The sequence below is a fragment of the Chrysemys picta genome, chromosome 19 (genome assembly GCF_011386835.1).
Source record: "Chrysemys picta bellii isolate R12L10 chromosome 19, ASM1138683v2, whole genome shotgun sequence".
NCBI classification, from domain to species: domain Eukaryota; kingdom Metazoa; phylum Chordata; order Testudines; family Emydidae; genus Chrysemys; species Chrysemys picta.
This window is the reverse complement of record NC_088809.1, coordinates 12,205,215-12,231,821: the sequence shown is the minus strand read 5'-3', so window position 1 is coordinate 12,231,821 and position 26,607 is coordinate 12,205,215. Positions and strand designations below refer to the sequence as shown.

General features: G+C 43.7%; 1 long non-coding RNA gene across 1 annotated transcript in view; it reads right to left on the bottom strand.

Annotated features, from left to right (window-relative positions):
- Positions 1–26,607, bottom strand: part of LOC135976622 (uncharacterized) — an 84,121-nt gene that overhangs the window by 56,246 nt on the left and 1,268 nt on the right. The window contains exon 2 of the long non-coding RNA XR_010593916.1: positions 24,919–25,019. This is a non-coding gene — a long non-coding RNA (uncharacterized LOC135976622). The remainder of the gene's footprint in view (positions 1–24,918; positions 25,020–26,607) is intronic.

Below are 26,607 nucleotides of genomic sequence, written 5' to 3'. Positions count from 1 at the left end.
TACACTACCCGCCCGGATCGGCGGGTAGAAATCGATCTCTCGGGGATCGATTTATCGCGTCTCATCTAGACGGATATATCGATCCCCAAATCGACGCGTTTACTCCCACCTTGTCAGGAGGAGTAAGCGCCATCGACAGGGGAGCCGCGGCAGTCGATTTGCCACCGTCCTCACAGTGGGGTAAGTCGAATAGGATACACTGAATTCAGCTACGTTATTCGCGTAGCTGAATTTGCGTATCTTAAACCAACCCCCCCCCCCACCTCCCTTAGTGTAGATCTAGCCTCTGAGATACAGCTGAGAATTGTACCTAAATCTACCGAGCTTCAGTCCAGTGCCTTCGCTCTGAGACCATCTTTCCTAATGAACAAATTGCACAGAGTTCCTTTCAGACTGCTTTGAGGGCCCAATCCTGTGACATGCTCAGGACATCACAGGATTGGGCCCTAGAAGAGTTTCTTTTACAGAGATGTACATTTCATTTGTTATTTGCTCTGGGAGTGTGGAACCTGGTGCCCCTGATAGAATTAGCAATTGGCTTTGTGTAATGCTATTTAGGATGTGCTAGATTGCTCCATCTGTGCAGTTTATGTAAATCTCTGCCAGAATTAAAGTATCACACTACAAAATCATTTTCAAAGCATCAACGTGGTGGGGGTGATTCCTTGTTGTTAATCTCTTTGAGTCAAATTCTGCAACAAAACAAAACTAAATAATGCATCTAGGCCAACAGCCAGTTATTGAAATGCTAGGAAGGAAGAGGTGTTAAAAACCATAAAGCAATTGTCAATAATCCTACAAATATTTAGTCAAAGGTGTGATTATTTCATGGATTCTAAAGGGCAGTAAATTGTTCTCAGGTGAAAGTTACTTACATGTCTGCCTCACAGGAATTACAAACTGCTTATGTTGTTGTTGGTTTATAACCTCAAGGTTGCCAGGTGCTGAGAGCCTCCTTAGAGGGGGCTGAGAGCTCTCAGTTTGGGCAGGGGGAGGGCTGAGAAGCCCCAGGTGGCTTCCCCCCCAGCTCCTGGAGAGGAACTGGGACGTGAGAAGCTCTGGGCAGCTTCCCCTGCACTCCCAGCGGGGAACGGGGAGTGGAGTGGAGTGGAGGCAGCCCACCAGGAGCTCGTGGGGAAGCCAGGTTCCTGGCAGGGAGCTGCCAGCGGAGCTGAGAGACCAGACTAATTACTGCGGTGGTTGTAAGTCAACCTAATATAGGTTGACTTATGTTTCTCGTGTAGACATACCCTAAAAGAGGCATATAGAAGGGATGTACTCTGCAGAGTACATACTGGGGATCGTGTACTTAGACAAAAAACCTAATGGGAGGACATCGGATGTTGATTAGAGCTGGGAACTAGGACTCCTGAGTTCTTTTCCTGAATTGCCCAAAGTGGCGAAAGGTAATAAAAATCCAGCTTGGCCTGTTAAGGTTATTTTTATAAGCAATTTACTGTGCGTTAGAGACAGCAAAACTGGTACAAACTGGATGGGTTTATGATAAGAATCACCGATTATGGGTCTCCAGGGTTCCTGGAGAGGTCACCACATTGCTATAGCAACAAATCAAGATAGTGCTAGAACTGGAAATAAGCATCCACATATAAAAATCACTGGATAAGTGGTTTGATTGCATAATTTTAATGGGACAAGGTTGCCATCCCTTTTTGCCCACTGCTTTTCTGGAAGTCACTGAGAAAATTGTTCCAGCTAAATTAGTTTGTCAGGTTGGGACTGAACAGCTTGTGCTAAACGCTGCTTCATGGTCATAGGTGACATAGGGTGACCAGACAGCAAATGTGAAAAATCGGGACAGGGGTGGGGGGTAATAGGAGCCTATATAAGAAAAAGGCCCCAAAATCGGGACTGTCCCTATAATATTGGAACATCTGGTCACCCTAAGGTGACATCAGCCCCAACTCGCTCATCTACCTTCCCACCATTGGGCCTTTGCTTTTCTGATCTCGAAAGTCGTCCTGATCAAGTGGGGCGAGAGTACCAAACAACATCTCTGCTTCCGGTGTGTTCAGCTGAACCCTGAGCAGCACCTGGGATGTGAGCTTGAGGTTCTTGAGATCAACATCACCGGAGCATGTCATCTTTCCTACCCCATCTTATTTGTCCTCTTGTCTAGTAAGAGTTTGGGTTAGCCAGCCAAGACACCTTTTGCAACACTGTTGCAATTAAAAAGGAAAGCTCTGTGCAATGTTTTAGCCCAAGTTTGGTAAAAGTTTGCCAGCCCTCAGAGGGCCTAATGCAGTCATGTGCCTTGCCACTGGTTTTCCAGCACCTATGTTGCAAGCAAGAAAGACACAGCCAGAAGTTGGATTTTCTATTTTCACTTTTCTTCTCTCTCTTTGTGGATGCAGCTGTTTTCTCTTATCATAAAAAGATAACAGGATTGGTCTTCAGCTAACTTTTCCCCCAACAAATCAAATAGCTGTGTTATTACAATTAATAAAAGACTTAATACCATATCTTAATACCATATAAAGGACTTTCAAAAAGGTGATCTTATCCTATAAAACACACTGTACAACTAAACAGAAGAAGGAGGGAAATTGTTAAAATTTGGAAACTTTGACTTCTAAAGTTTCAAACGCTTTAACGATTTCTTTTACTTTTTACTACATGACTGAGAAAAGGTGTTTATGGTGATTGTTACAATAGAAGGAAGCCAATGACAACTTGAGGTGAAACCTTGAACCACACTTTATGGTGTTGTACCAGTAAACAAGAAAGTTTTAGAATGCCCTATCCATGCTGGGCCTGAGACACACCTCCTTATCAGTACACCGGCTCTAGTTCCTGCTCTGGTATTGATCTCCTATAGGACTTGGGCCAGCTATTTAAACTCACTACTGCAATTTTCCCATCTCTAAAATGGGAATACTACTCACAGAGCTGTTCCAGTTAGTTATATTTGTGAAGGGTTGAGATATTGGGATGTAAGAAGCTATATAAAAGCAAAGGGATAAGAAGGTAAGAGCAAGTCTAATCCTCAACATCTTACATTGTTCGCAAATATCTGGATAAAATGTTAAATTTAGCATTTTTCACCATTCAGTCAAAGCTAATGACCTTTGAAAGAGGACACGTGTGGCAAGATGCATTTGTTGAACAGTTCCCCTGACTTTTCAGGATTAAATAATATCTATGGAATTATCTTTGAAATCAAAGGGCTTGTCCTATGCTTTTAAGGTGGTCTATAGTGGGAGAAGGCCTCAAACTTATTTATTTTATATTCTTGCCCTTAAAATCACAGTAGTAGTCGTCAGAGAATGTCAGTGGTGCAGTGTTCAGTGGTCAAAGCTGAGTTGAGTGGATCCACTGCCTATTCTATTCATTGCCAGCACAATTGAAAATGGTGATACATAATATATAACTTTATTATGAACTTGCTATAGATCATTTTTGAGGAGCTATATTATAGAGAAAGCAGGTAACAGCAGCAGGAATAAGTGACATCAGCCACTGCTCATTAGTTGTAGAGATCAGTGAACATTTTACACTAATAGTTTCTGATGTTTGTAATTTTAAAAAAAAAGTTACAGCAGTTCCTGTAGTATGCTACGATATCCTATAATTTCCCTGACCTTAGAAAAATCAAAAAGGCCAACTCCATGAAAATCGATACCAAGTTTTACATTGAGCCAGCTGTTTGGGTGTAGACTGTGGGAGTTTAGTTCGTACTGTGTCGATATGCCTACAGCATAGCCATGATCAATAAGCCCCGCTGAGGTAAATAATAGCATTTGACCTAATGCAAGATATTAATGCCTTTGAGCACTGCAGAATGAACACAGCTGTGGAAAGTGAGCCAGGTTCTATTCTGATTGTGCATTATCCTCAAAAAACGTTGTAACAAAACTAGAACAAGTTCCAACTGCAGGAACTTGATTAGTGATGGCGATGCACAAGCCAGAAATAACCCAGCTTGGCTCTCAGGTTGTTGGGGGAGATCATAGGGCAGGCAGCTGGGAACAAAAAATAATCTATTTGCAAACTGAGCAAATCACACAGAGGCTAATTGAGACACAGAATTTCAGGCTCTGTCTTTCCCATTCGCTAACTTCCTATGTAGAAAAGAGAGCTGCTTACTTTTGAAATCCTACATTGCATCTTTTCTGCCTATTACCTTAGGGTTTCAATCTGTTCACCACTGCCTTTGATTATGTGCACTGTATTCTAAATTAATTGCCTAGGTTTGCTGACAGCTAATAGCTTATTGATTCTGTAACTTGTGCACCGTAATTTACTTTTCTTTACTCCTTTATTAATTCAATCTGAGGGGGAAATAAACCAGTGGAATCCATACAGCAGCATCCAGTAACGGTTTAAGCAAGTATATTCTGCAAGTGCTGGAAGGGTTTGGCTAAAGAATTCAATTTGCAACCTCTCTCTTTAGTAAGTCTGTATCTACTGCATCCTTGATGGATTATTAGTGGAAACTTATGCAGTATTTCAGATCTAAAAAACAATAACATGGGGCCTTGTTGGGGCGTATGAAGTCAATGGAGTTGCACCAGTTTACACCAGTTGAACATCTGGTCCAAGGTATTTTCTCTGGTTTGAATCTGAATGTTTACAGTTGGGCTGGCAGTCCTGAGTTCTATTCCTGACCCTGCCACTGACTCACTGCGTTACCTTCAGTACATCACTTATCCCCTCAGTACTGCATCTTTCCACACCTGCAAAGCGAGGACGGTAATTCTCGCCCACCTGAGTGACGTGTGTTGATGTCTATTATTATTCATTTTATTTGTATTGTGGTGGTGTCCTTAGGCCCCCACCAGGACCAGGGCCCCACTGTGATGGGTGTGTTACAAACATCACAACGGTCCTTACCCTGAAGAGCTGACAATCTATGTGCGCAGGGCCAGTAAGAGCCTCCGTTCTGATCTCGCTTATGCCAATTTTACACAATGTAACTTCACTGAAGTCAGTGGCGTTCCTGTGTAAATTGGGAGGACCTCTGCTGACTTCAACAGAGTCCCATTAGTGTAAGACTGGCGCGCGAGAGATCAGACTCAGCACTTCTCATGCTTAGGTCTCCAACTGCTTTACAAAGGTCAGTCTGCATTTTAAGAAACAACTATTAGAATTACTGGTCTGTGGAGATTTAGGGCTGGTTGTCTTTAATAAATGCTTGTCAGGGAAGGTAAAGGAGACAATGCACTAAGAGTGGGCCTTGGCTCCAACAGCCAAATGGGAGCAGAATCCAGTTGGAAAAAACCACCAAGTGAATCAGGCTGGGAATAAACCCCACTTTCCATTTCCAGCCATCCTCCTTGTCACATTTCCATCCACAAATGGCAAAACCTGTACTTCCAGTCTAAATTGGCTTATTTAAACAAAAGGAAAGAAAGAACAGAAGTAAAGTATCCATACGAGAGCACAGTGTGTATGACTCCTTTGTAACTTGCTACATGTAAGTAACCCACATATAAAATGGCTGTTGAACACTATGCATAGAAATTTAGGCAGAGATTTTCAAAGGTTGCAAGATCCCTTAAGGCAGCTTTGAAAATCTCAGCCTTAAAATAAAAGGAAAACAGAAGTCTTCCATTTCATAGCTACCCCCACACATCACTTTCTGATCTGTAGAGATCCTTGATACTACTATTTACTATTTCACATGACAGTAACTGTTTTATTTTCTCTCTTTTTCCTTTCACACCTGGATGCTAAATTAGGGATTTAAGACCAAAACATTTTTAGACTGCTGTAGGGAAAGCTATAATTTCATGTAAGATGAGAGCTCATCCTGCCACATGTTGTGGAAGTAGGTTTTCACAGGGTTGTGGGTTAAAATGTAATTGGCAGGATTTCATGGGAAGAGGGGTAGGAGGGTAATGCAAAAATTGTGGAACAGAGTCGGATTATGTTTAGGTTCTTTATGGAGGAGACTAAGAGAAAAAAACGACCAAAAATTTAAGGGTCAGATTTTCATAAGATCTCAGAGCCACCTAAATAAGTGATCAGATTGTCAAGAAAGCTCGACTGCCAGTCCTCAACAGGTGATGAGCACTTTCTAAAAATTGTCCCTAACATTACTATGAAATAGATCCATTTTTCCCCCTCACTCAGGAGAAACATGCAACAGAACATTTGAAAATATCACTATAAGGGGACCAAACGACTCAGGAGATAGACCCTGTATTCCATAGAATTCACTAGTAGGCTGTAGGTTTAAACTTCAGCTCATATCTGTGATGACTCAAGCCCACCCCCCTCATCCCCCAGATGGCTGTTTAGCTAGAGTATGCCTACATTGCAAGGGAAGTGTGATTGTAGTACAGGGAGGCATACCCATGCCAGCTTTAATCTAGCTACCGCAGATGATAATAATAATGCAGATGTGATGGCATGGACCACCAACCAGAGTACGACCCTCCCAGGGACACTGGGCAAGTACACAGGTGCCCACATCACACAACCAACCACCAAAGCTGGCACCCTGGAGGGGGCCTTTCTGGCTCACCATCCAGAAGTCCTGATGATGCTTCCCATGCCAAACTTCCAGACTTCTAAGTGAATTTCACTCAGAGCAGCTGCAGCATCAGTCCCATAACAAAACACAAACAACATATCTACAGAATTAACAGGGAAGAGGAAAAGAGTAGAAAAGAATGCAATCAGCTTGCAGCTCCAGGGGCTACAAAAACACACCAAGGGATTTGGGGTTGCAGTGAAATTGAAAAATGAAAGGCATGGTTTGGGGGGCGGTGGGGGAGGGTGCTACATGCACATTTAGCACCTGATCCTGTCGTAATTACTAATGCAAGTAGTGCCATTCAAGTCACTTGAGTGAATAAGGGCTGCAGGATCGAACCCTCCCACATTAACTAGTCCATGGAAAAATTTTGTGCGTTCAGCAGAATCTGGCAGATTTCATTAACAGGGGCCCTCTGCACCTCACTGCCTCTAGCGCTTCTGGCTCCCTCAGACGTTGCTTCTTTGGCTGTGCTGTGCGATGGAGCTCTAGGGAACGGGGAGGTGCTTGGAGTCAGCCAGTCTGCTAACAACCTGATTTAGAGGCTCAGATTGAGGCTGTAGATACCTGCTGCACAGAGCCAGTGCACCCGCTAGTTTTGTTTGTTTCTTTCTTCATTATACGGCAAGCCTAGTAGCAACACATTCGTACTTTGCGTGGAACAACTTCTGTAAGCAGACTGAGGAAAAGCCTGAGTTTTCTCTGCTATTTATTTCAGAGGTGGTAACATTTGCTCCTTTAAATGTCGCCTTCACTTTCGAAATTGAACTCTTTCCAGCTAATAAATCACAGTTTAGTTGAGAGGAGACTGTTTGCTTAAGAGACGTTATTTATATGAAGAAATGATCCTGCAAGAGCTGGTTTTTCTGACACTGAAAACTCCCATATAATGCAAACGCAATATTCATTTGTATAGTGTTTCTCATGCCAAATGTATCTCAAAGAGGTCTTGTTGACCAAATGTGATGTTGTTTAACAAGGTTACAAGTCCGGTTGATAAAGGCAATTGTGTTGGTGTTTTCTATACTAGGATTTCTGTAAGGCTGTGACAGGGTTCGACTCACCATCGCTGGCGCCCTCTGCCGGTCAGTCCGGGAATTAGCTCTCGTCAGCTGCGGAGCGCCCTCTGCGCGTGGCATCTCGTCCGTTGTCTGCTCTGCTGGTTTGGGAGCCACATTGATCCCCGCTTGGCGGTGTCTGCTTCAGGACACTGCCCTGCGGCAGTGCCCACTACTCCAGTCTCACCCCCTTCCAGGGGGTGGGGGGGCTAACAGCAGTCTTTCGGCTTGCACCTGCCTCAGTGGCCAACCACAACTCCAAAGTCTAGCCCCTCACTTCAAGGGCAAGTTGCAGTCTGTCTGCTGTGGCCAGGTGCAGAGTAACGGGGGAAGGGAGGGACCCAGGCCCACCCACTACTCTGGGTCCCAACCCAGGGACCCTCTAACGGTAGCCTCTCTCTGCCCTCCTTCTCTCCCCTCTTGTCCAACTATGTTCCCTGGGCCACTTCCCCTTTGGCCCTGTGCACCTTCTAGACCCTTCTTAGCAGGGCCACAGCCTGGCAGGTAACCAGGTCGGAGCTCTCCTCTGCGCCCCGGAGCCTGCCCAGCACTGCTCTGTCCAAGGTGCTAGCTCCTTCCCTCAGGAGCCAGTCCTTCTCCCTAGCCAGCCAGGGAGAGACTGATCCCTTCTCTGCTAGGCAGCCTTTATATAGAACCCAGCTCGGCCCTGACTGGCTCTCCAAAGGTCTTTGACAATTGGCTGCTGGCCTGTGCAGCCTCTCTGGGCTGTTCTAGCCCTTTTTCTCAGGGGGTGGGTCAGCCGCCCCACCACAAAGGCATGTAACTATCTACTTTTAAAACTTAATATGTCCCATATTAAATAGATTAACAATTGATACTCAAAAGTATAATTGCTAATCAAGAGACATCAGCAAATAGAGGTAAGTTTCTAGTAGGGATGTAAATAGTATTTTAAAAAGCAACCATTTAACTATTCAAATTGTATCGGTTAAATGTTTAGCCGTTAACAAGTTCACAACATAGGGCACAGGAACTTGGGGTGCGGGGGGTGCTGCAGCATCCCCACATTTTAAGCGGGGTCCCAGCTGCTGCCCCATGCCCAGGGTCCCGGCTGCCGCCCCGCATATTAGGCATTTAAACGTTAATGGAATACATTACTGGTAAGACTGATGCTTATCAGTTAACCGGTTACATCCCTAGTTTCCAGTAAACTCCCACGGGATCCGTTTTTGGCACAATGCTTTTCTTAAGCGTATGTGTGCAATCATCAATGCAAAGCTGTGTTAATCCTTAGAAATACAGCAAATTGTTATAAAGTTTCCAACAATTTTGCACTTTTTTTTTTCCAGTTTCCAAGGTTTACCATCACCCTTTCCATATTTGAATCCCCTACATATGCAGTAAACATTAAGGTCTCAATCATGAATTTCTTCCTCATTCTTCTATTGGGGAAGGGGTAAGTATGCCCCTTCCACAGGGGATTCAGCTTCCCAAACAATTCATACCCCAGTACATGCAGAGACCCTAGGCCTTGGCCCTGGCTGCTGGCTCATTGGGAGCCATCTGAGATTCAGCTCTGCCAACATTTTACCAACAATCCCCTCTCAAAATTACTCTATGTTGATGGTCCACTTCACAATTTCCCCACCTTCTAGGGAGATCTAAAGATTGTGAGCAAACCCCAGCTTCAGTGGGAGACTGAAATTAAGCATTTTTTCTTTCATGTTTTTCGTGGTTCCCTCTCCCACTCTGTCCTATTAATGGAGGTGGAGAACATCAGCTCAGAACTACCAGCCTCACAGTTGCCTTGTGACCTTTTGTCTGGCTAGTCCCAACTACTCCAATTAAAGTTCCAAGACTCAGGGCTGGTCTATACTGAACCGGTACGATGGCATAGCTACATCTCTAAAGGGTGGGAAAAATCCACACCTCTGAGAAATACAGTTAAACCAACTTGACCACTGGCATCGACAGCGCTATGTTGATGGACCAATACTTCCACTGACCTAGCTACTATCTCTTCGGATGGTTGATTAACGACAGTGACAGGAGAACCCCTCCCATTGCTGTTATAAGTGTTTACAGTTACACTGTACGTCTTGAAGACCTGAGCAGGGCACTACACAAGCAGCAGGAGGCTGCATGAGAGGAGAGTTCAAAGAAATAGGAGATAAAAAAGGCTGCTTTCATTTTTTTAAAGAATAAAGAGATTTCACCAAAAAAGCGTTGAAAGAAGCAGAGGATTTGCACCGAGCCGGAGCTAACGTTGCAAGAAATAGAACTGAATATGTGAATGTGAAAAGGGAGAGGAAGAGGTGAGCAACCTTAGGTGAGGCACAAAATGATCATTAGCTATTTCAGCCTTAAGGATCAGATTGCACTGCCCTTCCTCACACCTTACTCCAGGAGTAGCCCCCGTGATTTTAATCCGGGCTGATTCAGAACTAAGTTAATACACATTGCCAGTATGGATGGCACAGTCTGGCCCTCAGGGTTGAACTATTGCCTGAAAAGAACTAGTGTTTATAATTTGATAGACGTTCCAGGCGTAACCTTCAAGGGTGGCATAAGGCACTAGAGAAAGTGACAAAGAGAGAAAGATATGACACACAATTATGATGTCCTGGGTTACTGAGCGTTCTTGACAGGAAATGAGACCCAACAGTGAAGGATATTATGGGCTTGGCTAATCATGCACTGCATCTATCCGCTTGCTCCAGGCTCTACACCAGAGGTCCCCGAACCCTAGAGGGTCATGGAGGAACATTGGAGGGGGCGGGCTCAGGCCACCCAACCCTGCCCACCCCCAGCTGCAGCACCAGTTCCCGGCCCTGCACCTGGCCCCAGCCCTAGTGAAGCTTCACACGCGGCTGGGGTCCCTGCTGTTGGCCCCCACTGCAGCCCAGCTGTGGCTCCCCTCCTGCCCCCGCCCCCAGCCGCTGGCCATGACTCCTTCCCCAGCCCTGCTCCCAGCCTCAGCCCCAGCCTGGCTTTGGGGGGTGCGGACAGAGGCAAGGGGGGGGCGCACGACCCTCAAAAGTTTGGGGACCGCTGCTCTACACCATGAGGATCCTCACTGCACTGAGTCCTGAGTCTGACCCAGCATGCACTGGGCTCAATGTAAAACCTGGAATGGATTCTTGTGACACTTCTGGGGGTGCCCAGGGTTGTGAGGCACCTGGCTCCCACCGACGCTGAGCACGACGAACCCTCGTCTCTGCCTGCTGGGGGTCAGCTCCCCACTGCATGGGCAACACAAGCCCTCCCCTCTAGGCCTACCCAGGCCCATCACTTTGACAGGTCACACCTTAGCCCCCGAGAACATCTCCCCGGAGTGTCCAGCCCCTGTTCCACCGGACGCTTGCAGTGTTCACGGATTCGCTGCTCCCAAAGAAGCCGGATGGCACAGTTCACCTCTTACACCTAAGAGCACGGCCCTGCTTCGCACACAGCACTTAGATTTGTTTTGAACGAAAACAAGCATTTAACAAAGTACAGTGATTCAAGTGATAGCAAGCAGCGGTATTGGAAACCAAGGGTAACAAAATCACAACATGCATTCTAGAACCTAGCCTGACTTAACTAGATACCGACATGTCTTATAGAGAAAGGTTCACCCAAAGTCCTCCCAGCATTTTACATTGGTTGATAAATCACATTCCCAGCTTACCTCCTCGGAGAAAGGGGTACACCCTGGCTCTGCACCCCCAGAAGTACCCAAGAACTCATTGTCTATACGTGTAAACAGGATCCTCTCCTGCTGTTTTTGTTTCATCCTCTAAACTTCCTCTCTTGAAGATTTCACAATGTCTTTATTCGCCTTTGACTCGGTAAGCAAACCGCCCTCCATCCATTGTGAGACACACAATGCTCAATACACACAAGACCAGAAAGAGAGTTAAGCATCATTACCTCCTGCTGGAAAGAAACCGGTCCAAGACACATCACCTCTCGGTTACCTGCCTTAAGAACATAATTTTCAATATAGGGACACAAAACTCCTCAAATATTATCCATACTTCCATTTTGCAGTAATGATGACCAGTGAGCTGCTAACTTGCAGCAGAGACCTCACATGCCATGCTTTAGGGAATGCATATATCTGACCCCAGGGATCCCAGTAAAACACTATGTCAGTTGTCCTTGTCAGTTGTCACCAAGAGGTTCCTGGGTCACAGTCCCCTTGAGGCAGTCTCTTCTTTGGGCGTTTGGGAATCTGGAAGGGATTTCTCCAGGACAGTACAACTCCACCACAGCCTACATCTCTTCTCTCACTGCCCCCTACCTCCACATTGTCCATACATATCTCCCTTCTAACAGCTCCCGGCGTCTCTTTTCCTTCCCTCCAATTGCTTATGACCTTCTTTCATACCTCACGGTGCGGTCCTGTGACCTGCACTGCCTCCTTATGCCTGGATCTGAGTGTCCCACTGAAATCAAAACAGCCTTCCTCTCTGTTTTCATTTCTCTTGCAAAGCCATCCCTCAGAAGAATTAACTAGTTCATACATGGCTGCTTGGGAAACTGACATACCAAACAATGGAAGTAACTTGCCCAAGGCCACACAGACTGTGGCAGAGATGGGATCAGGACTCCCATTTCTATACTCTCCTTTAGACCATGCTGCCCTTAGTCTAATCATAGCCAAGAAGGTATCAGTTCCTTTAAGCCGTTCTAGTGTCATTGCTGTTACCTCGATCTTCTCCTTACTCTAAATCCTAGTTCTTCTCCAGCCGCAGACAATTCAGGGTTGCCAATATGCTGCTGTTTGACATGGTACTGCTCTCATCTCCAAAGATCTCTTTAAAGCTCAAAAGCGGTAGCTTTGAGATACTTTTCCCCTTGATGTAGCTACCCATTCCTGGATTACCAAACAGCTTAGTATCTCTTTCCCTCACAAGCTGAGCATCTTCCCCCATTACAGACACTTCCTCGGAGGTGCACAGACTGGATAAGGAGGATGCCTGGGAGTGGGGAGCATTAATTCAAGTTCAAAGTGCATGTAACGTGGTGCAGTTTCCTCCTATTTCTTTTGTAAAATCATCAGCAGGCTTTTCAGAAGAGCCAAGTTTGGTACCTAAGGCTAAAGGTAATAATTTGACATGGGTGAGTGGTTGGTTCCTTGATGGAACACTAAACGTGACTCTCCCCCCTCCCCCTTTTCACCCCATAAGCCCTAGGACAGAAATGCTATTTGCGAGGTAATACCAGAGCAAGCGGTCAGGCAATTCCATTTTAACCTACTGCTATTATTGTTTATTTTTTCTAGCGTGGTAGCATCCAGAGGCCGCAATCAGAATCACAACCTCATTTTACTAGATGCTGTACAAACCCATAAGAACAACCAGTGCCTGCCCATAAGAGCTTAGTCCCATGTGGGCAATGGCCTTCTGAAGAAACAAATCAGTTACTAGAAACAACCACGATGGGGAAGACCTAAGGACAAAGCTCCCCATGTTTGGTTTCTATGTAGTTAAGTCTAAGGAAAACTTATTTGGAGATCAACAGAATCAAACACAATGATTGGTCAGATTTATTTCATGAACATTTGAAGCTCTGCTCCATGATTTCTCTGTCCCCTTCTCCAGTCGTTTAATTTTGGGGAAGACAAAGGAGACACTTAGGGTCTCATTTTCAAATAGGGTCTCTAAAATTTGCAAGCCCAAAGTTCTGCCCAGATCCTTAAAGTTGCACTTGCATTTAGAGATGAATTGTTGTGTTTGGAGCTTAGGTTTTGGTTCAGTCCCATAATAAAGCTGCCTCAGAGGAGTGCTGGAAAAGGATGGGACAGATTCAGTGGAAGTCTATAGAGTGAAATCAGTTTGTCCATTTGGGGATTTCTTCACTCCATGCAGGGGATAGGGAGAGAGATTAAAAAAAAAAAAATAAGGCCTTTAATGCAGCAGAAATAATAAAAAAAAGACATTTTAACCCAGCAAGGAAAGCACTAGGGACCTAACTCTTGCAAGAAAATGCATCTTATTCTTCTCCTCCTCCTTCTTGCCCTCTGCCATCGAGAGGTGTCCTGATCTCCCATTCACTAGACACCAGGGAGATAAATCAGTGTTGCCGGATGGAGCTGGGTTTTCTTTCAATTACCCTTTGACCATTTATTTCCTTTGTTTCTCTCCAGCAGTAAAATATTTTATATGCACGGATTACAAACTGTCCCCCTTTCAACAGAGTGCAGGACACATTTCCATCTAGATGGAGCATATGCCTTAAAGGAGATGGAGGAGCAGCTCAAGTTTGCTTTTCATTTAGGTTGGGTTCTTTCAGCAAGAGCGAGTTACAATACAAATCCACGGGTGGAAACTCTAAATAGGACCATAGGCCAACATTTTTAAACTTGGTGCCTAAATTAAAGAATCTGAATAAGTGGCATGATTGTCTGACGCACTCAAGTTCATAGGATCTGTAGATGCTCAAACCCCCTAAAAATCCAGGCCAGCTATTGAGGTGTCTAACTTGAACATTTTGGCTTTAGTTTACCTTATATTTAAAGTCCAATGTTGGATGTAGGGAAGAATGTTTCTCTGGCTGAAGCACAGGCCTTGGAATCAGGTCCTAATTCCTGGCTTTGATACAGGCTTCCTGTATGATCTTGGGTAAGTCAATTCACCTCTCTGTGCCCCAGTCTTTTCATCTGTAAAATGGGAATAATGTTGCTTTCCCATTTCCCAGGGGTGTTGGTAAAATGATTCAAGATCCTCTGATGGAAGCACAATAGAAGTATAAAGCATTATTTTTGTGTCTTCAGCCATTCCAACTGACATTGTTTGGGTGGACAGCATATTAAATGGTCGTTACATATGAGATAATTTCAACATGTAGTATTACATTTGCTATCAGATGAGCTGGGCTCAAAGGTTTATTAGTCTAATCACTACGTGAAGCATTCTATGCCACTGGTGTATATTTACAAAGTTGTCTCCTATATGCATTTGACAGAGTTAAAGCTGTTCAGGAAGATTCATCATCATCATAGCATGGTGGCACATAAATAACATTCATTCCTAGACCTATCCTAGAATCCTAGAATTCATAGAAATAAGCCAGAGAAAACTTCCCAGATCATCTGGAAGTATGCTAACACCACAAAGAAGTCATCCAAAAAATGATGTCCAGTATTTCAAGTGTTAAGCTGGGGGAGCGGGGAGGAATGACAGGACTGCAAGAAAGACGTATTCAGTGTTGGAAATCTTGCAATTTGATGTATTTTGCATGAGTATGTTTGCAATCTAATACTACTTTTTGATTCACTCAGAGGTACTCTTCACACAGCACACAGTCAACTTGTGGAACTCCTTGCCTGAGGAGGTTGTGAAGGCTAGGACTATAACAGGGTTTAAAAAAGAACTGGATAAATTCATGGAGGTTAAGTCCATTAATGGCTATTAGCCAGGATGGGTAAGGAATGGTGTCCCTAGACTCTGTTTGTCAGAGGGTGGAGATGGATGGCAGGAGAGAGATCACTTGATCATTACCTGTTAGGTTCACTCCCTCTGGGGCACCTGGCATTAGCCACTGTCGGTAGACAGGATACTGGGCAGGATGGACCTTTGGTCTGACCCAGTATGGCCATTCTTATGTTCTGATGTACTCACTTGTGGTGCTACTCTTGCAGTTTCAGTACTGTATTATTAACCATTGTAAATAAAAATGTGTGAACCAGAACTAACTTGGTGAAGTAGGAAGTGAAACTGTGACAACCAAATGGACATCACTAACCAAGGTACTGATGCAGCAGAGCAAAATTTCTATAGTTTCATAGAAATGTAGGGATCTTGAAAGGTCATCTAGTCCATTTCCCTCCCCCTCCGTCCCATGCAGGGTCAGGACCAAGTAAACCTAGACAATCTCTGACAGGGTTTTGTTTAACCTGTTCTTAAAAATGTCAGTGACAGGTATTCCACAACCTCCCCCAGAAAGCCTAGTCCAGTACTTAACTATTCTTACAGTTAGAAAGTGTTTCCTAATATCTAACCTAAAGCTCCCTTGCTGCAGATTGAGCTGATCACTTCTTTTCCTGCTTTCAGTGAACATGGAGAACAACTGATCTCCATCCTCTTTATCCCAGCCTTAACATTTCTGAAGCTTGTTATCAGGTCCCTTCTCGCTCTCTCTTTTCTCGGTTTTGTTTAACCTTTACTCACAGGTCAGGTTTTCTAAACCTTTTATCATTTTTGTTGCTCTCCTCTGGACTCTTTCCAGTATGTCCACATCATTCTTAAAGTGTGGTGCACAAAACTAGACAAAATACTCTAGCTGAGGCCTCACCAGTGCCAAGTAGAGCAGAACAATTACCTCCCATCTCTTACATACAACACTCCTGTTAATACACTCAAAACTGACATTAGCCTTTTTCACAACTGTATTATACTATTAGCTCATTCAATTTGTGATCCACTATAAGCACCATATCCTTTTTAGCAGTACTACTGCCTAGCCAATTATTCCTCATTTTTGTAGCTGGGCAGTCAATTTTTCCTTCCTACATGTAATACTTTGCACTTGTCTTATTGCATTTCATCTTGTGGATTTCAGACCAATTGTCCCATTTGTCAAGGTTGTTTTGGATCCGAATCCTCTCCTCTAAAGTGCTTGCAACCCTTCCCCATGTGGTTTCATCTGCAAATTTTATAAACCTAGTCTCTACTTCATTATCCAAGTTATAAATGAAAATATCAAATCGTATTGGCACCAGGACAGATCCCTGCAGGACCCCACTAGATATGCCCTCCCACTTTAACAGTGAACACCTGAGAACTACTCTGAGTTGAGTTGTTCAACCAGTTGTCCATCCACTTTATAGGAATTTCATCTAGACCATATTTCTTTAGTGTGCTTATGGGAATGTCAGGTGAGATGTGTCAAAAATCAAGATATGTCTACGGCTTGACGATTATTAAAATGTCAAGAATTTCAGAGATTGAATTTACTTTTCACCACATATGCAATTTTCTGACTTTTTTGCATTTTGCTCAGTTTTTATAGCAAAACCTGTCTGATCAATTACTTTTTAGCTTTCAGTCCTGAAGTATTGACCTCAGTGAGTCTACTCCAGAGGTGGGCAAACTACGGCCCGTGGGCTACATCTGGCCCGTGGGACCCTCCTGCCTGGCCTCTGAGCTCCTGGACCGGGAGCCTAGCCCTTGGCCCCTCCCTTGCTGTTCCCCCTCCCCCACAGCCTCAGCTCACTGCACTGCTGGAGCAATACTCTGGGCAGCGGGCCTGTGAGCTCTGGGGCAGCGCAGCTGCAGAGCCTGGCCTGACCCAGTGCTCTGTGCTGCGCGGTGGCGTGGCTGGCTCCAACCGGGCGGTGCGGCTGTAGCGCCACCAGCCACCGGTGATCCAGGCAACACGGTAAGGGAGCAAGGAGCGGGGGGTTGGATGAAGGGCAGGGAACAGGGAGGTTGAATGGGGCCAGAGGTCCGGGGGGGAGGGTAGCCAGGAAGGAGGGGGGTTGGATGGGGTGGTGGGGGGCAGTCAGGGGCAGGGATTCCAGGGGGGCCGTCAGGAATGAGAGGAGGGGTTGGATGGGGAGGCAGGGGGCAGTCGGGGTGGGAGTTCCAGGGACGGTCAGGGGACAGGGATCAGGGGTGTGTGTGGATGGGGCAGGGGTCTCGGAGGGGCCGTCAGGGAACAGGGGGTTTGGATGGTGCAGGAGGCTGGGGTGGGGACGTCAGGGGGCAAGAAGTGGGGGATGAGGGGTGGATAGGGGGTGGGGGCCAGGCCATGCCTGGCCGTTTGGGAAGGCACAGCCTCCCCTAACTGGCCCTCCATACTATTTCTGAAACCTGATGCAGCCCTCAGGCCAAAAAGTTTGCCCACCCCGGTCTACTCATTGCCCAGAGGTTAAGCATGTGCTTAACTGCTCTGCTGAATCATATCCTACGGCTCCATCTGCTCTTCAGTCATTGCGTGACTGCAGCACTTGGACTCATACCCAAGCTAGTTTTGATCAACCTAGTTCAAATAACAATAGCTGTGAAGCTGCGGCAATATGGAACACAAGCTCACACAGTACCCTGGGGATGTATTTGAGTGGTTAGCCCTTGCCAACTAGACTATACCAAACACTCCGCTTAGCTCCCTGCTGGACAGTGCTGAAATGGTGTGAGGAGGAATAGAGGGCAGGTAGCTTCCTTATTTTTTGTTTTTAAGGACTGGAAAAAAAAGAAAACAAAATCTTTAGGTGTCTTTGGCAATCTCATTCTATTGCTTTCAATGGAAATGAACGGCCTAAGTCTAGCCTCTACACTGCTACATCAAATTACTGTACAATACAGCTACAATAAATCAAGGAGTGACATTTCATTGGGTGAGGGTTTGTCTATATGTTAATCTAAGTCGCCTATCTGAGCTAATAGCGAGGAACAGAACAATTGTTTCCCAAACCAGCACTTTTACTATCTTTAAAGGCTACATATCCATTTTTCTTCTTGAGGTTAACAGCACATCCTCTTAACTTGCATCTGAAGAAGTGAGGTTCTTACCCATGAAAGCTTATGCTCCCAATATTTCTGGGAGTCTTAAAGGTGCCACAGGACCCTCTGTTCCTCTTAACTTGATCACTGCACCACCTTGTGGTGGAATACTAGTTCACTTACCGTACCCCTGCATCTGAAGCTTATTTTCGCTTTAAAATGTTCCTTTTTGCACCTATGGAATCACATTCTACTCTCAGTTATAACTATGCCCAGTTCACTGAAGAGAGATGGGCTGCATGGGTGTAACCGAGAACGGAGTTTGGCCCAATCTAGCAGAGCTGGCTTAAAATTCTTTTATAAGTGGAAATTGAAAAAGACAAAACACACATGAACTGATGACAGGGAAGATGAAGAATGGAGATATTACTGATTTTACCATATTGCTAATGCATCACCTTAGCTTTCTTGGTAGTTGCCCATGACACTGTTGTTTGAGCCCAGATAACGATTCCCGTTAGGTTTTCAGGGCAGGTAGTTTTGGTTCCCCACACCCATTTGGCACTGATTTACTATCTAAATAGAGAGCATCTGGTCATCAGATCCTGGGAAAATTACAGAAGCAATGATCTCAGCCTCTGAGCATGAGTGGAGAAGAGAACATGATTTCAGTACCCATACCTAGTGGCCAAGGCTTAAGCACCCACTGTTAGCTCTACTGAGGAAGATTCAGGTTTTACATCTCCGACCAAGGCATTTTGATAGGCTACAGAAGGGGGAAGCGTTTGCTAGGATGTAGGGCTCGGAGGAAACAAACTTTTTTTTGCCTCACACAAATATCAGGGTAATCAGAGTTTGTCAGCAGCATGTGTCTCTTGGGAGTTCCCCACTTTCCCTTTGCCCCGACTTGAGGATGGGATGGGGGGAAGGAAGTACCCCTCCCCCTGCCTTCAAAGCAAAGGAATGAAGTCATGCAGTCGAGCTCCTATTTCTGAAATCAGCTCTCTCTAACTGTGATTAATCTCATTTTCCCAAGACGGGATGAAACTGACTAAGCCTCAAACATTAACATATGTTAAGGAGTTTCTCTCCCCCCCCCCCCCCGCCCTTTTACTAAGTAAGAGTGCATTGATTTAATCGTAATAGCAGCCAGCTAGGCAAGAAATTGAGCTTGGCTCACACATTGTAGATTTGAAGTGGGATTTGTTTTGCGTTAGTAGCAGGAATTTATTAAATACTGGAATTGTTGTTTCTTCAACAATGGTAACATTAATATGCAGGTGTGCCTGATTACTTTACAACGAGATTGCGAGCCTCTAACCAGCACTTATAGAAAACACCCCATCATTTATTGCAAATTAAACAGGCAAAAGAACTAGAATATTTGAAATTCAACCACTTTCCTTGAAGACCTTTTTCGATTACAGATGTATACTGTTATTGGCACTGTTATATGGCTTTTGGGACATTTAGGTCACTCAGACCACATCACTACTCTATTCAACTCCTTTCCATGATCCTCTACCCTCCCATTTCCAGGGGTTTGTTCCTGCAAAGTGTCTAGCACTACAGCCTGGGCCAGCCAAGCACCTAGGCACGTGCTTCACTTTAAGCACGTGACGAGTCCCACTGAGTTAAATGAGATTTCAAGTTGAGCGTACGCTTAAGTGCTTTGCTGGATCAAGCCCAGAGTGATGAGCACCAGGAAGGATTGGAGCCCTGCTGAATCAAGTTTCCTATGATTGCCCTTGGCTGACAACGCTCTGCAGACTTCCACCCGCCTATCATCTCTGTTCTTGTGTGTTATCACATCCTACCTCGCCAGCTATGCTCCTGTAAGTGATACCAGCCATGCCACTCCCTTTGTCTCCTTTTCCCATTCCTAGTCCTCTTCCATGCTACTCTTTATGGCTGGGTCAGCCCAGGTCAGCGCACCAGGCTCCCACCCTCTGTTCATTTAAATCCCTCTCACTTGTTCCACATGGTTTACAAACACTAACCCACGTCAATCCAATGCCATCACCAATCCCACCTATGCAAACCTCTGCATCTCTTTTGGCGTTCTTGTCTGATCTGTCTCGGTTTTGACTGTAAGCCCCTTGGGGCAAAAACCTCCTCTAGCCGCCATAAACAGTTGACCACATATGAGAGCTTAAGAAAGAATAAAACATAATATGTAAAATAGACGCCTGTATGGTTTGAGATCTACTGATGAAAAGCGCGATGTAAGAACTAGGTATTATTATTACTACGAAGTCCTTTCTTGACTACACAACAATTGCTATAATATGAACACAACACAACACAGAGCCTTTCTTCCTAAAGCACTTTACAAACTAGTGGCCTAACACTGCCAGAATTTACTAATGAGTGCAGTGCTTACTCCTGAGTAGTCCCAGAAGCCCTATGCTTAGCAGTATTAACAGATGGGACTTACATACATACAGCACCTCTGAAATACAGTTGCCTCTAAGAGGGAAGGCAGCAACCGGGGAGAGAAGAAACTTAGAATAAACCCCCTCCTCTTTGAAATTACCATGGGTTCATTAATGGTCACCCAGAGCACAAGGTCTCAAATATTATGACAGCTATCCTAGAAATAGAAGACCTACGTTTTCCAAGAGGCCCTTCATCAAACTCAATCTATCACCAAAGGGTTGCAACGCCTAAGCTGGGATCTGAACTCGTGTTTCCAAGGTATCCCTTTGGCTTAGGTCACTCTGTGTTTTGCAGTGATTAAAATTTCCAATGAAAAGAAATGAATCCTTAGCATGTGCACCAACGGGGCACGTCTTTCAGTTAACAAACACTCTTGTAGGCTTACTTTATAAGTGTCACTTTTTCCAAGCTCACATTTTTTCCCCTGCCCCATATAAGGATAAATGTTTGCTCCAAACCTATTTCAATGACTATGTTCGGAGCCAGAGTTTGGTAGCATCCACTAAAACATAGTGAACCTAGAACCAGCATAGATATTTCAAATGCTAAACGAGATGCAAGCATGTGACTTTTGGGAGTTGGCGTTTAATAGTTGTTCCTAATTTATTCAGTTGAAGTAGCTCACAATTGTCAATGTTGAAGGACTGATGCTGTTTTAACTTGTCCATGGACTAGTGCATTATGGTTACGAATGAACTGCCTGCAGAAAAGTGCTTTCAGAATAATATTAATGTATGTCTCCCTTAGGAAAGATGTTAAAAAAATAAGAAACAGAAAATGTCTTGACATCTCAACTCCCTATGAGCAAAAACTGGAAGTCATCTTCTCGTATGAAGATTAATTCAGAAATGCCTACATACTCTTGGTAAATACATCGCAGGATTAATCTATAATAGAAGGCAGTCAGAAAAATTTGGATGACTATGTGGTTAGAGAGAGAGAACCTGTATTTATTTTACGAAGGATAAAAGTTATTTGTTCCATGCACCTGAAGGCTAATGATTCATATACAAATCAGGGGATTCCATTGCTGTATCTTGAGTTCAGAGGCCCTGATTCTGCAATGAGACTTATGAGGGCAGACCCTCGTGCCCATGCAAATCTCATGGCACGGCTGGCGCCAGAGCGTATTGCTCGCAGGCAGCCTGACTTGCCAAAATGGCTCGTCTGAAATAATGGAAGTAGTCCCCTTCGGTCACAGAGTACAAATATAACAACACATGAGCACACCCAAATGTAGGGATTCATCTTTGTGTTCAATTTTTAAAGGTTGTGTCTTAGTAACCATCCATAATTATCTGTGGCACTTTCCACAGGCAGGATCTAGTCTTGCTGATGGCGAGAGAGAATTTGGTTTTTCATATTAAAGTTTAAAACAAAATTGTTACATGGCATGAATGAATGAATGAATGAATGATTAAATATATTGTATTTAAGAACACAGAGTAGACTACTGAGTGCGGTGTCAAATGCAATATAGGAGGAGATGTGTTACATTTTTAGTCCTACTGCTTCTAATACCAAAACTACAAAGGATAAAAAGTGCAGATTTTACACTTGACTAGGATAATTAATCGTTCATTTCGAAGTGGCTCATTTAATCAGAAATTGTGGCAATTTTTAGAGTGGTACCGCTCAGAGAGAGGGGAAAAACCTATTAGTAATAACAATTTATGCTTCAATATCACCATCTGAGGATCTCACTGACCTTTGACAATATTAATGAATTAGTATTACCACCCTGGGTTGACAAGAATCCTCTCTCTATCGGACAGAGGGGGAGACAAAGGCACAGGCTAATGCCATGACCTGGCCCAGGTCACATGACAAGCCTGCGGCAGAACCAGGAACTGAACTCAGACGTCCTGGCACTAAATCCTGTGCTTTAACTACCAACCAAGCCTACCCTTGTCGCTGGCAGAACTTGGCTATTTGTGGAATTTCAATTCAGTACTGAAGGTCACGTAGGTACCTTTCCGAACTTTAACCTAAGTGACTTAGAAGCCTAAGTACCATTGACTTTGTGCTGCAGCGAGAGCAGGAGATTGAAAGCAAGAGCTCAGAGGGAAAGTGAAATAGAGGATTTGCCATGTCTTCCCGCAGTAACAGAAAGAGAGAGAAGTATCAGGTGGAACTCCAGTTGTTACCTCCCTGAGATCACCCCAGCTTTTACTCTTACATTTACAGTGCAAGTTTTTCAGGCACACTGGGTATTTATGCACTTTCACCCACATTGGAAATGGAACCTCCACATGAGAGTATTCTTTTCTTTCCACTTCACTACGGGTCTAATTCTGCCTTCAGATGCCTGCATGCAACTCTCCTTCACGGCTGCAGGCACCTCACAAACTCTATGGGCAGAGATCAAAGGTCACTACCATCTGATGGCTGCTTGTTGGCCTATGTGAAAATGAGCTCAGTGGTCTCACTGATGTTTCTACTAACCAAGTACCTGCAACACATAAAACAGTCACAAATAGCATCCTCAGTGGCCATCTCAGCATAAAAAAGTATAATCACCTTCTCACCACAGCAGTGACCACTCCGGATCAGGATTGAAACTTCTAGTCATAACCTATAGTAGGTGTTCGGTGTATCAGGGCACCTTACATCAGCACTGAATTTGCTCATAAATGAATTGCAACATGATATTCCCATCTCAGACTGGGAGCCATTCTTGCTTTCAGCATCTAATGTTTATCATTATTTTCTTGCAGCCTTAATCTTTTGATAGGTTTTAAATTTATTCATGGACTTGAGTTTAGCTCTTGTTAAGCTCTGGGGGCGCAAGCCTCCACTTTCTCTCAAGCTTTTGCTACTCAAAATAATTTTAATTCAAGACCTTTCCATTGCTTATTTCCTAATAACTCTGCAAAACCAAATACATTGCAAATGCAATGCAAATGAATCCATTTTATTTTCCCCACAGAAGGACTGACAGTTATATATTTCATGTTTATGAAACAGAAGTTAGTTCAATCAATGCCCAATTTTAATAAGGATGAGCCTTTGTTACACATCCATTTAAGCAACAAATGGTGTTTGAGGATCCCTGCTGGGAAACTATATTGTTTACATCATTTCATCAACAAACCACCAACAAATTGAAGGTCATTAATGGTGAAGATAGTTAATCTATAATAGCTATTTATGATGGATACCATTGTCTTATAACCCAAATTCTAGCTAATAAAGTGTCTTCTGAATGTAGCTAAATAGTCCCAAATCAACACCTTATAGTTTACTCAGCAGGAGCACTTCCAATTTGCAATCTCAATAAGCTAACAGATATTAGAAAAGAGGCTTTTTTTGTTAATAAAAACAAAGGTTTTAAACAAAACATTAGCCGTAGACTGCAGCCAATTCATCCACAAAAACCCAGCAAGCTAAACTATCAAGCAAACATTTGCTGAGTTGCTTCCGTCTACCCAAGGTCTGTGAGAGTATATAATGGCCATTAACATCAGCGGAGTTTGTAGTCTTATTTAATCAGAGGCCTTGCAGCTCAAACTTGTACTCTTTCCAGATGATGTTTTTAAACCTTTAAAATAAATAAACTTTCTATGTATAACACATCATCTGAGAAACGTATTTTGTTTTGTCTCAACAAAAACGCTGAACAAGTTTACAATATACTAAAACTACGCCAAGAAAAAAAAAACAACTGCCTCACACTTGTTGTAATACAAAAAGTGCTTTTGATTACATTTCCATTTCACAACACAGCAGAACAGACTGTGATTCTATTAAGGATTTTAATTAAACAGTGTTTGAACAATCAGTGTTTCATAGTGCTCTGCTTCGCATTCAAAAAAGAAGAATCTAATTAGTAACAACATGCAGTTTGCATACTCCATTGAAGAGGTCAGAAACTTACTGTGAAATACAGTGCTCTTTCTATGTTCTTGTTAAACCAAACATTTTGGGTAACTATTGCATAGCTATGCAATTTCTTTTGTAATAGCAAGAATACAGTTTCACTTTGTTATTTATAGTAGTTTACAGAAACATGCTGACTTTTCAAAATATTTGTATATGTGCTTCCTGGGTTCACATACTATATTGATATATTTCTTCACCACAAACTACATTCTGTAGCCTCGTTGGATTACAAATAAGATTTAAAAATGTAAGCCCCAATCCTGCAAAAATGTAGGTATGTGGTGAATTTTAATTATGGGAGTAGCTCCAATGGACAAAAGCTTTAGCAACATTGGAGTCTTATACTTATTCTGTCAATTTGAGAAAATAAGAAATGAGATAATGAAGAACAAAGATCCAAGTAAAAAATGAATTTAAATGACCATTTAAGAAAGTACAACTACAATGTTTTAGAGATATCAAAAACATTTAGCAAAACAAGTTAACGTGAAAGGTAGGGGGCCAATTGGCTTGTGATGCACAATGAGAAACTCATGATTCAGAGAAAAGTTTTGGTTGAACAGGGGTTAGAAAAAAACAAAAGATTATTTTTATATTAACTATTCTTTACACTATATAAAAATTGGTTGTTTAGGTAATTACAACCTACCTCCCAGATGGCCTCAGTAGTTTCTTTTGAATGTGGATTTTCTTCATTTCCTGGTGTAAGTGGTTGTCTTTCAAATCACACCTAGCGATCCACCTCCTTTGCTGCAAAAGGAAACATGGAAGTGATCAGATTAAGATGGTATTGTTATAAAATTCTCTCAATTAACTCTTTCATCTGCATCTCAGCCCATTTTGATTTTCTAGGTACGATTTGGGGTTGTAAGCATTCTGACACAATGCATCGTGTCTTCATGTCTACATCTTCTTTCGCCTCCCACCTGTCTATTTAAAACACAGTACAAGCTTTTTAGGGTAGGGACTCTTACTCTGTGTTATACAGTGCCTCGCAGGAGGCCCTGATCTTCATTAGGGCCTATAGGCACTACCACCAAAAACAATGTTTTTAAAAAAATTGTACAATACAACAAAGTAGAAGCCCAAGTGTTGCCATTTTACAGGCCAGCAGTATCCCCATTTCAGAGATAGGTGAAGTGAGTCAGGGGTGCTGGAACAATTTTCATGAGGGAGTGCGGATGATGGAAACCATGTAAACTATGTATTTGGTGTTTGTTAATACTACTTCAAGGTAGGGGCTGCGACAGCACCCCCAGCACCACTGAAGTGACTGCTGCATGTAGTTTGAAGTCCTTTCACAGACAGTGACCCCATCTTGTTATTATTAATCGTGTTCTGTATAGTAAATGCATTGTGCTAGGTGCTGTACAAACAGACTAGTAGACGGCCCCATCCCAAAGAGCTTACAATCTAAATAGACAAAACCCAGAGGGATGGGGAAAGGGATAGAATACAACAGCAGAGTGAACAATGTGATGGCAGCAAATGGCAAGTTAGTTCCACTTTTTTTTTTTTTTTTTTTTTGAAAATGGGCTTTGTTAGTTAGGAGGGGGATCACCTACATGTAAGGAAAAGGGAAGAGAGGGTGAGGGGGCCAGGGTGGAGTGAAAGTGAGGTGAAGAGAGAGTTGGAGCATACAGCACAGAGCAGAGAAAGGCCAGTCAGAACTGCAGAAAGTTCTCCATGTCCAGAGCTCTGTGCTTTGGTCGCTTCTGCAACTACCTGCCAGAGTCTCTGGATGGCTCCTTTCTGCAGTTTTCTTCTAAGCCCACAGGGAAGGGAGAAGAGTGGCTCCAGCTAGGCTCCATTTTACCTCTGCCCCCTCAGTGCAGCAGGCCCAATTTTCTCCCTCCCCCAGAGTGCAGCAGTCCCTGCTTTGACTGCTTCTGCCCCTACCAGGTGGAGTCCCTAGTCTATGAATTTGTGAGCTGAAGTTAGCTGACTGTATCTACAGTCAGCTTGGTTTGTATATTGCTAGTAACAAGGCCCAACTTCTTGCAAAGTATCTAACAATTTTTATTTTTATTTTTTTTTTTGAGAAAAATCAGCATGACAGAAGGCCAATACTACCAAAAGCAAGCTAAATTCAAAAGCTCTCCCATAGTGACACCATGTGGACAAACTTCTTCAGTAATTTTTCAGTGGTGTTAAGTGGCTAGTTCCAAAGCCTCAGCAAACATGTTCAAAACCAAAGAGATTATAATGAAGTAATCTTTGATACCCCACCTTTTTACAATAAAACCAGATACTGGTGTGGCAGCATATCGAATAGCAGACATGAAGTTTCTCTATTGCTAGAATCCTGGCTTTTTAGCCATAGCAAACTTGATCTCAG